This window comes from Nelusetta ayraudi, unplaced genomic scaffold, assembly GCF_046127955.1.
Source record: "Nelusetta ayraudi isolate G7.1 ecotype Tasmania unplaced genomic scaffold, CSIRO-AGI_Nayr_v1 ptg000008l, whole genome shotgun sequence".
NCBI lineage: Eukaryota > Metazoa > Chordata > Actinopteri > Tetraodontiformes > Monacanthidae > Nelusetta > Nelusetta ayraudi.
In genome coordinates, this window is record NW_027466058.1 from 1,264,841 (window position 1) to 1,277,061 (window position 12,221).

Sequence of the window (12,221 nt, forward strand, 5' to 3'; positions counted from 1 at the left end):
ATGCACTTTTATTTATATCTTCTTTAAGTTCCTGAACTGCCTACAATATCTATACATCCAAGATCTAGAAGAGCCAACAAGCTGTTTCATCTCAGAAACAAGCCAGGGTTGTCACATTTAGAAGAATTACCAGCATAATAATAATCACAAAAGATCTTTCTCCAAAAGTTAGCGAGGTGTCTTGTGACAGTCACAGGAGTGCGTGTGAGTGAAAGAGAGATGACATAATTCTTAGGTCACGCCCCACTGGCTTCAGCCTCCCAGAGACCCCTGATGAAATGAATTGTGTGTGTGTGTGATTGTGCGTTCATGTGTGTGTGTGTGTGTGTGTGTGTGTGTGTGTGCGCGCTGCCTCCTGAAATGAGATGTTCACATCCCAAGGACGTCTCCCACCATAATTTAAACGCACTGGTGCTGGAAGGCTTCAAACTGAAAGTGCTGAAGTCATAAAGCTGTGCACTTCCGTCTTTACTGTTATTGTCTGCGATCTGCTGGTGTAAATCTGCAGCCACATGACTCTGGCTCAAACAATGCAAATCCAACATCAATGTTAAAAAAAAAAAAGAAAAAAAAATACAAACCCAACATTCTCCCTGCTGTCATTGCTGCATTTGCTGCACCCCGCTATAAAATCAAGTTAAAGACCCGAAGTCTGCGCCGCGTTTCCACTTCCTGAGTTTGCACGAGCGTTCTAGTTCATACGCACCGCTTGATTTACAGGTTTGCGACCCTGCGGGACGCCTCGGTCAAAATGTGAAGGGTCGTCGGCCGGGACGGAGGAGCCTCGGGGCTTGACGTACTGCTACCTTCGGTGCTGATACCTCCCGGCTATTTACTCGCTGATCTACAGTCTCATGCAGCAGCGACCAGAGTGTTTTTTATTTATGAGAGGACACGGAGTCATCCATCAGTGCTCGGCTGGAGCCAGCCACGCCGCGTATAGTATGACTTTGAGGCAAAGAGTGAATTGTAAACTGCCCCCCCGCACCCCCTCCCCCCCATGGGGCCCCTCAAGACCATGTTGGGGTTTGTGACTTTCTCCACCAGCTATGTGTGACGGCAGCTAGCACGCCACCTCGTCACTATCGTTTCACCATCCTTGTGGGCTGGGTCGTGACCCTTGCCCTGTCTCTGACACAGTGTGCACCTGTAGCTTACAATGAGACGCAATGGTGAGCTTTAGCCCCTGGTGAACTGATTGCTAGACTCTTTTGATGGAGTGCCAGATGCTAAATAGCTTTTTTTTTTTTTTTTTTTTAATGCTAGCTAGCCAGGAGTCACATCTTCAGGCTGTGGGCTACATGTAGTGGTGAACAGTGATGAGCGCCAGGTTTGAACTCTTGCCAAAAGTCAGCAGAAAAGCAGAACCTTGATCACAAAATCAAGCCATTGTTAGCCTAGCAGCAGCAGCTAGCAGGTGCTAGGCTCAAATTCACTTCCTGTGTGTCTGCGTCTCTTCACGTGGCAGCTGGGAAGAGTTGCTTCCTGATTTTCTCGCGACCAAAAAAGGAAGCCGATTCATGGGAATCATGGGATGCTTTTCACTGAGTGAAAACAATCTCTGTTAGAGTTCTGCAAGACGGGCGAGCTGGATTCCAACGTTGAAATTTGTCTGCTCCTCGCCGTCGTGCAAGGTTAAAGGACTGAAGGGGGAACGCGCCAGGGGAAGAAGAGGCAAGGGAGGGGCTTTTACAACGGCCACAGAGAAACGTCCCAGTTCCTCTTTAAAGGCTGTTGAAAGATGTATAGCGCGACAGCGTCGTGATGAATCCCCTCCTCGGCGGAAAGGAGAGCACTTCTCATATCATTAAGCTTCAGTAATGGTCCCCGAGCCTCGTCCCCCTCTGGTAGGGTTGCCTGGCGTTCACTCCTCTGGCTAACGGGCCCTCAGGCTGCCTCAGCGCGGCTGCCGGGGAGTCTGTGTCCTGGTGCGATGTTTAGTCGAGCTGCAAGATTGTTTTCTCATCAATATTAGATTGTGCATGAACCTTAAATAACCCTGCAGTAAAATGCTATTTTTTGTTTTGTTTTTGTTTTTTGGAGAAAATTCATGTACTTCAGCACAGAGTGAGACATAATTTATTGCTGTGATATGAAAAGTAAGAGATCAGTGCCCCAAACAAAACCTGATATGATATGATATGATATGATTTTTGGCTTTAATAAAGGGCTCAAATACATTATGAATTAATAAAGAGTTCCTGAGCCCAGCTCAGGTTTAATTGTGTGCAATACAAAGCATTGAATTGACCACAACATAGCACAGTGTGACTGGTCACATTCTGAGAGACAGTCACCCAACCAGCCTGTGCTTGACAACCATTCAGTTTTTTTCTCCAAAGCAGAACCAAGTCCAAGACAGTTATAACAACATCTTTCAAAGCTGACGTGCTGAGTTCGTGTCATGCAATTGCTGTTCCCATGGTAACATTCTGCTCACCCTAATCACATGTGTTTGTGCAGTTCAGGTGTGGTACTGTGTTACACAAACCTCAAGCAATCAACATCGAATTGTATCTATTTTTACTCCCAAAAAACTCTCAGTGACCACCGAGACTAGGGAGCGATTATTGAGAAAGCAATCAAGTTCCACAGAGAGAGAGAATAGCCAGTAAGCGGTAGTTCTGCGGATGAGAACGCCTCGTTGATGTCAGCGGTCATAGGTCATACTTGGCAGACCGGTTGGAGACTCACTGAGAGCTAGCGGGGACTGAAAACAACCACTTGTTCCAACCGAGGTCCCCAGAGTCTCTGCAGGCACAATCCCTCCAACCTTGACTAAGTGTGTGAGTACATATACACTCTGTGTATACAAGGTACTCGTAAGGTATACCGGGAAGGTGTACATGTGGAAGTAGGACAGCTGCACAGCAGACTGGACTTGTCCTTCACAAACAAGACACTCCTGCAGACCTTCACGCTGTGTGTGACTGTTGACATCCTCCAAGGAAAAGCACCAAGGCAAGGACGGTAGGCTTCAAAGTCTTGTTACTCACAGAGTTAACTAAGGATTTCCTCCAAAACGGTGTTGAACTTGCTTGTCCCTGTGTTCTTGGCAATGATCCTTTTTTTATTGCCTTTGATAATGATAATTACCAATTGTAAAACACCCTTAACATGGAATTCCTGCCGTCTGACTTTTTGTCTCACCATTCACAGAAAACGTACGCGCTGCATTCCCTCTGTCTGCTTGAAGTAGAAGTTGTTGGGAGGGAACTCGAAATTAGAGCCGAGCAGCCGAGCAGTTGCCCTCTCGTGTCGCGAACCCTCCCGGGCGTCGTCCCGACCCTCAGCTTCCTTTCCACGCTCGGAATAGACATCTGAAAACATCTGATTTTCTATGTCGATGAGCTGCAGCGCCGCTCTTTGAACCCGTGCGGCCAGCCCTCTCCGCTGTACTGTACTTCAGCCTCCCGGGGTGCCTGTGCTGCGCTCGGTGGTGCGACTGGGCTTATATCTATCACCTCGGCATGCAGGCACACACACACACACACACACACACGCACACACACACACTCACACACACACAGCCATGCTAGAGTATAGGTTCAGCCAACAGGGCCCTTCATAGATCAGCCTGTCCTGACAGCTCTCTTAAATGTCCTTGGCAGCTTCCCAACCTCCTCGCTCGCTCCCATTCCCTTCTCTCTCTCTCTCTCTCTCTCTATCTCTCTCTCTCTCTCCCTCTCTCTCGCTGCACCTTTTCTCCTCTCCGGCCCAGCCGCTGATAGATGCCGCCATATTTCTCCCGTCTCTCTCCCCTGGAATGCTCCCATAACCGCTGGGCTCCGTAATGCATGACACAATCTGTATATATCCCATTAAGTGTCACTTTGTGAATGAACCCGTCCCTCCTCGGGCCTTGCCGAGGATAAAGGCCGGCGGCTGACCACCTCCTTTAGGAGTCGAGACTGATGTCCCGGAAGGGGCCAAGCCAGGCCTTCCAGACTTAAGCGAGAACTTTTCGCATCAGTTTTTCATGAGATCAGACAATAATTCTCACCAGATTATTTGTTCCTTTGGCCAGACGTCTTCCATGCATGAAAGAATTGGGCTCAAAACGACATTTTCTCCGCACCCTTCTGCAGCTTCTTAGTGTATTTGTTGTTGTTTTTTCCTCATTCTAAGTTGTCCAACACCCTCTCCGCCTTGTTATCAATCACGCTTTTTAATTTAATGTATGAATATGTGATTTATGTTGCTCGGCCAGAAGATATAAATCTATTTTGCTGGGAGAGGGAGGGCTAACGGCGCTGATGTCCCCTTATTGATTGGCTGCCTTAATAGTGTTTGTTCTTTATAGCTGATCTGGGGAAATAAAGTGAATAAACAGTTGAGAGTGAGTTCGGTCGGGAGAGGGAGAGATAGAGGGAGCGACGGAAGCGACACAGCAGCAGCCCATTATCAAAGGTATCCGGCTGGTCCACGCATAAAACATACAACCGTCTGAAGAAGCGTGTCCCTGGTTTGAAGCGCGAAGGGCGCGAGTCACATATTTTTTCTCCCCCTGCGCTAAAGGAAGCCGACGGCTGCCTTGAGCTATGATTCACTTTTCCACCAGGGATCGTTGTCGTCAGCGCACTTTATTGACATCTCGGCACAAAGTCGGAGAGAACAGAACACCACGTCTCCTTGTAAAAGCCAGGAGCCACACGCTTGGACGTCAGTCTTGAGTCACATCAGCCCCCACTAACGCTGGGTGTCAGGCTATTATTCGCTCTCAGACAGTTTTACAGTTCTGAGAGGATTTGTCAAATTGATTTGAAAACCAAACAGTGGTTACTGCCCAGCGTCTGGCCTCTCGGGGCCATGAGGGAAATTAGTCCTGACACGCGACATTGCGGCTAAAGGAAAGAGCGGACCGTTGGTGCGGAGCTGGAGTCGCCGCCGTGCTCAAAGTGTACCTCAAGTTTCACACTTTGTCGTTTCAATCATCAAAACATAAATAAAACCAGCGGACTAAACTCGGAACGCTAGTTCCTCTCTGCAAAAGGAGGAGAGGAGCACATAAATCAGACCCATTAGCCCCGAGGGCTCCGGATGACAGGTCCCGCCCCACGGCTGATGTAAACCAAACTTCCTGTTTGGGTGACGGAGATGCCTGTCAGGCGACCGCATGCAGCTCGACCCCTTTGTCAGCCTCCCGGTGTGACGCTTTGGCATTAATAGCAAATCGATTCTAAATAAGGGTTGGGTGGGGGTGGAGGGGAAGCGGCTGCTGAGGAAGAAGGAAGCGTCCGTCTCCGGCGGAGGGAGGTGCGGTGACGTGACCGTCGAACTCTCCAGGTTTCTAAGAGTCCTGCGGACGGTGACACTGTGAAAGCTCAGGTTCATTTCATGGACATGTTCCACATTTCCTGCTATTCTGGAGCTTTACGGTGTGTGATATTGACTAGGACAAGATTCTGAGTCGTCCAGTCGTCACTGGGCTGATCCAACTCTCTGTCTTTGAATTTAACAGTTTTCAGCATCTATCTAATATCTTCTTATACTTTAGATTATTGTGATTTGAACATTGTGTGGCCACACATTCCTGGAACTCTTTCAGATGATCGTACAGTAGTTTCAATGTGCGATTGTGTCCAATATTGATCACAGCCTTGAAGAAATGACAGAACTGCTTTTCAGCCTTGTTCCCTTGGAAACGGCAGCAATATAAATGCAATAATCTATCATTGTTGTGAATCTGTGTGATTTTCCCAGAATTGCCCATTTGATTAATCATCCATCCATCCGTCAATCCATTTTCTGGACCCGCTTACTCCTGCACTCAGGGTTGCTGGAGACTAACCCAACTGTCATGGGGCGAAGGCAGGGTGACACCCTGGAAAAGTCGCCAATTCATTGCATTTGATTAATCCAATAATTAATATCCTAGGGGCAAAATTCTAAGAAATTATAAGTTCCATGTGGCGTCTAACTGTATTTTCTACAACGGCGTCCTTTACTCCTGCCTCCATCCAGGCACTTCCCCCCGCTGCTGTCGTCCTCCAGCAGACTAATCAGCCTGCAAGGTAATTCCTGCTCAGGAGTGCATGTGGCCGGTGCTGCGGAAATTCATTTTTTGGTTTAATTTCAGGCCTATTGATCGTGGAGCGCTTTACAGCTGCATGACATCCATAATCACAACAATGGCGTGACAGCAGAGATAAATAATGCGGCACGGCGGAAGATGGGAAGAACACAGAGGTGTAAAAAAAAAAAAAAAAAAAAAAAAGGAAGCGCCCGGTTGTATCTCGCACCGCACTCTGTATTAATTACCCATCGCCAACCTATTACACCCTCCACTCCCAAACTCGTCACCTGATTGATCTCCCAGCTGTAAATTAGATTTGTAGCAAAACGTATCTAATATCTGTTTGTTTAAGCGCCGCGTCCATTAAAGGGCGGTGACTCGACTGCATTGCAGCAACTACTGTGCTTACTGTAATATCTGTAATTATTCCGATTAGTGGAGCATAATTAAGTCACCGCCGTTAAAAAAAAAAAAAAAAAAAAAAAAAAGTAGTAAAAAATACACACGAGGCAAAAACCGCTTTGCATAAGCGTTATCGCATACAGCACGTGGTGCCGACGTCAGTTCAGGCAACAGCGGGTGCATATTGAAAAGTACGAGAGTATTGGAGCGAACACTGAAATATTGTAAACTTTGTAGCATGAAATGAACGTGTCCCGGTTGGGGCTGCGCTGACCGTGTATAATAAGTTGCTGCTTTAGCCTTGCGATCTTATTTGTTTTGTTTTTGATACATGTTGAAATGTGCAGCATGCACTCCCAGCGCTACCGAGTCACCTTTCCCTCGCCGAGCGTAAACAGCCGTTTCACAAGCGGCACGGGGGCCGGCGTGGTCAGCAGGTTAGTGTGGGCAGCAGTTTTTTTTTTTTTTTTTTTTTTTTCCAGGGCTCGGTTTGGCCTGGCGGAGGAGACCGCAGCAGGGCGACTGGCTCCGCGACATGTGATCTTCTAACCAAGCTTTTGTCCGACTTGGCCACACGTTCGCTTTCTTCACCCAGGCGTCGGAGGAAAGCGCACGCGTGCGCGCCTCAGGAGAAGGTGTGATGAATTGAAACGCTTTTCATAGCGTACATGCGGTTAGATGTGATAATGGCGCGCGGTAAACAGTGATGCAATAGTCCATAAAGCATGGCTCTTTGTGTTGTGGGGTGGTGGGGGGGCGGGGTGACAGCTCCCCGCTCATAAAATGTGTCGAGTCAAATAGGCGATAAGCACGCAGAGTTAATGCAGCCTGGCGCAGTGTTTTATTTGTGCGGAGACGGAGGGCTCTGGCTCTTCAGGCGCCAAATCACGGTGAAGAATTAGTGGAAAAGCTCCAGAGGACCGTACAGGGACTTAACATGTTCTCTGTGCAGCAGCGGTGCCATACATGGGGCACCTCGACTAACCTATGATAAACCACTGGAGAAGCAGTGATGCATTGAAATTTGCCCGTGTTCTACCCTCTTCAGCAGGGGAGTGGGGCAAGCAGAGGCTACAGCTTCAGGGTGACAACAGAGCTCCGATGTGACAGAGACACAAATAAGATTTCATCAACTGCCTCAGTAAGACCTGCTGCTGCTCCGAACTGTCTTCCTCCCCCGGCTAAATAATCACTCCACACATCAGTTGAAGGCCTTCAGCATAGCTGCTCGTGTACAATGGCTGATTGCTATATTTTGAGTGTGAAAGACCAAATCAGATTTGTCTATTTGAGAAGCTTATCAAAAGCACTTTGGCGTCTTTTCAAATTTTGCGAACCTCTTTTCAATTTCTTCCAGCTAGCTCTTTGCTAGATGGAACAGCCAAAAAAAATTAAATCATAGAAAATTACACCTAGGCATGCCAAGTTGCTGTTTGAGAATTCTTCATCGTAATAGTTCATCTCAGGTAAACACTTAAAATGCGACTCGCTGTGTGATGTTTCTCGGCGACACAAGGCTGTGTCACCGATAAGCAAGCACAGCGTTGTCTGCAGCTCATTAACTGTCGTGATTGGTGAGTTCTCCCTCAATCCTGCACTCCTCTGATTATTGTCAGTGAGGGACACGGAGAAGTTGTTTAAATTTACAGCTGATATCTTGTGCTAATAGTGGTCGGCTGCCCAAGCACAGCATTATTTGGTCATCTTGACGCAGAGGCGCTTATTGTAGTTATGGTGCAGTACCGTCACTTCAAATGGCACACAGAGTGATCATTATGTTACATTACGTTACGTCACGTTGTGTTATGTTATGTTACATGTTGTTACATCAACTTGAAATTCACAGAATACCAGTCGAAAAATCCAAGGCATGGATCCAGATCCGGATAAAGTTTTACATACAACTCCTCTGGCTTTAGAGGGAAGTAAATGTGTATTTGTATGCAGGGCTCTTGCTAGTTTAATGAAACAACAAACGCCACGAACGGTCGATTTTCACCCCAGTTGCATGTAATCTCGCTGGCTTCTCTTTGTCCAGAGCTGCAGGGACTCCACTGTCCGGCACGCATACACAATGAGCCGCGGCTTGGCAATGCAACGTATTCTTGTTTGCGTTAGGGATGAGCGCCCCTGGAAGTGAATTGTACGACACGGCTTCACTCGGCTGATCATCATTTGAATTTATTTGTATGTGAGTCAACATCGCCACTGTCTTTTTAGGGGAGGGCCAGTGACCCAATCATGGAAATGACCTGTTAAGAGGAGCAGCCTTCTCTTATCTGCATGCCCTTGGAGTACGCGCCTATTGATATGCCACCTTGACTCTATCTTCATGCCGAGATGCTTCCAATTATGCAAGCCGCTGGAGTGAGGCAGAGCGTAGGGTTTTTGTGCAATGAAAAACTAGTCCGTGGGTAATGCGATCCCGCCGCCGCTGTGCGCTCCACCCCACCCCCACCCTCCACCCCCCACCCCCCACTGCGCTCCACCCCCTCCTTCCCACAGGGAATGTTCCTGCTTGTGGATGAAAAGAACGGTCGCCGCTCTTACTCAACACTCCGTCGTTTTACTGAGTTTGATGACCCTAGAGGACCTAGCGGTGTCTGCGGCCCATGGCCCGTCGCTGTGGACTGAGCTCAGCAACAGCCTGAACGTGGTTCGTCTGCGAGTTCAACTGACGTGACATTAGATTTGTCTTTGACGGCTGTCTCGGGGGTTCTGATGCTCCAGAGGTTGTATGACAGCCAGGACGGCCCTGTGACTGACGGTTCACCTGTCACTCTGTGCAAGTGACAAGCCCAGCGAGCTGGGACATGAAGGTGGAGAAGTATTAAATATAATAATATTAAAATTATAGCCTCAGGTTTGCTGTGTCAAACATTTTTGGTTTTATTTTTCCATCCCAGGCTTCCACTGGAAACGTTTTCTTTGGACTTTGGTCACTGCTTTCCGGAATCTTAAAGGTCTTTCCCATCAGTGCGGCGTGGTTCCCCTCGCCTCCAGTAGAGGGCAGCACCACGTTGCCGAATCCCTTTGCAGCCTCCGCAGTCACGTAGCCGGAGCTCCGGCTCGCGAGTGGGCGCTGTGAGATTTATTGAGGCAGACAAGTATGCAGACTGAGATCACAGCCTCCACTTGCTGCGCATCTCATGCATGCTCCTCGTCCTTTTAATCTCCCCGTCTGCTCTTTAGAAAAGGAAACACCTCAAACTTTAAACACGGCTTGTATCGCGCGCGCTGTCATTTGGGCGAAGACCAACAGTGCAATTTTCCAGTGCCGCCGCTGGTCTCCTCGCGCCGCGCGACGCTCCTCCTCGGAGTTCCTCCCCCTTTTCTCCCCCCCCCCAGCTCCGCTCGCTCCTTCACTCTTTCGCTTCTCACCCCTCCCCTCGCCCCCTCTCTCTCTTTTGCCTCATTGCTTCTGCTCCACCCTATAATCACGCCGGCTCACGGCTCTCATTTGGAGTGGTATATATAGCGGTAATTGTCAGGGCGCAGTGCGGGGACTGGGCAGAGCATGTGTACTCTTTCACAGGGCAGCGTCGCCATAAATCTGCTCGCGGAGAGGAGAAGGTTTTTCCTCGGGAGTCGGAGGGGCGGCGTTGTTTGGTGCGCACAAGACCTCGTGCGCGCACGCAGCCACTTTCACTGGCGCGCAGCAGCGCTGAAACAACACGGTGAAACAGAAAAAAGAAAAAGAAAAAAAAAAGCCTCTTTTGAGAGTCATTGTTTTCATTTGCCAGCAAGCCCGCTTTGTTTCTGCATGTGAGTCATTACATCTCACTGCCTATTCATTTACTGTCTCAATGGCTCAGACAATTGAATGGGTGCCTTGTAATATGATTTTTTTTTTTTATACATATATATATTTATTTATTTTTTTACCCAACAGGATGGGACAATTATGCAAATGCATTCATGAATCAGGAAAGCATAATCCCTATCAGTAAATATTAACAACCACAGGTGATGAGTCGGGGCCCCCGGCGTGTCAGGTGTTCTCCGTTTGATCCATGTGCACATGGAAACGCACCCGTAATCTCGTACGCGGAATAATGAAAACAAGGGGAATCAATTACAAGTCGGGGGCGGGGTGGGAGTTGAAGGGGGAGGGGGGGGGGCACTAATGAGCCATTGCACCAGGCTCTTAGCCGCGCTCGCAGCTCATCAAACCCAGTGTCATAAAAAAGCAAGTTGTCACGGGGGGCTGCGGTCGCTGTTATCGAAGCTGCCACGCGGCCTCCAGAGACGGCAGCGCTGACCAACTTGCAGTCTGGTGGCTGAAATCCTTTGTCATGTCCCGTCTTTCTAATAAGACTCCAAACACCGAGGGTCGTAAATTAAAGCTGTGATCCGGGCCTGTGTGGATTTGTTTCCGTGTATCTGATGGGCAGTAAGCTGAGGGAGGTGGTGGTGGGGGAGTGTGTGTGTGTGTGTGTGTGTGTGTGTGTGTGTGTGTGTGTGTGTGTGTGTGTGCTGGGCTGGGTTCCATGTAGCGTGTGTGGACAGTCTGTCATTCAGAGGGCGCACACAGTCTCCATTGTGGGGGGCTTCGGCGGCCCACATCAGGCCAGGGTGGGGTCGCAGCGCCGGGGCCTCCCAAATAAAAACACGTGCTGCAAACAGGAAGCCAGGTGGCTGAGGATAAAACGGGGAGCGCGTGGCCGCGCGTACGCCGATAGAGTGCCCTCATATTTCTTCCCTCCTCCCTCCAGACCAAAATTGCTTTCTTCCTCCAAACCTGGCTCACTACGCTTTTTTTCACGTGTCCTCCCATGCACTGCAATCAAGTTACAAAATTGAGAAAATTATATTGTCCTCCGGAGCAACTTCCAGACGTTGGTATCTCGCGTCTGTTATTGTGATGAGATAATGTGGCCCCTCTCCGTGGAAAGTGACCGATTTCCATGCAACAGGTTGCGCAACCGGGCAGTGAACAAAGTCACTCAACTCCAGCTGGTGCGTCAGGCTGGAAACGCACCAGAGGATTTTCACTGTCTGGGTCGATAGTAAGAATGTGCTTTTAAGAACTGTTTTCAACCCCTATAAATCACCAAATCACATACATCAGATGTTAAAGTTAAAGTGAAAGTTGCCACAGACAGGAGATCTCAGACAAACTCACTAAGAAGATGAACAAAGACAGTCGTGTTATTGCCATCGTTCCACGAGCGAGTCCTGTTTTAAAACAGAGCATTTTACCTTTTACCATTTTTATCATATTTCTTACCATATTTCTTTTCACTGTAATACATGTCATAGACATAGTTCGCCTGGCTAGTCTGGTTGCCTGCTCTGTAGTCAGTGTGTGAGTAGTGCTCAGCTACTATTTGTTTGTCTCTTTCTTGACTCCTCTAACAATATTATTGTCTCATTGTGAACATTCTACTGAGATATATCTACATAATATCTGCTAAAATATCTAGCAAACTATCTAGCTGGCTGGCTACATACAGCCCAGTAAAAGGTTTTGACGTGGGTTCGTGAAGTGTCACCATGAAGCGAGAGGCAACCAAAGTCCCGACCCAGTCCACCCTGTGTGTCAGCTGTACGTTTTTGTCTGTGTTTTGTTTATTTCAAATCAGTGGACCTGAAAAATTTGGTGGTTTGGAAAGGTTCTCGTGTTTGACGTTGTTCCTTCAGAACAAGGAGGGTTCAATTATGGAGTTTTCATGTTCTCCCTGCCATGACCCTTCAAGCACTCTGGCTTCTTCCCACAGTCCAAAGACTTGCAAAATAGGCTCTTTGACAACTTTAAAGTGTTAGGATATATGGTTGTTTTTGCTTTCTGTGTTGGCCCTGC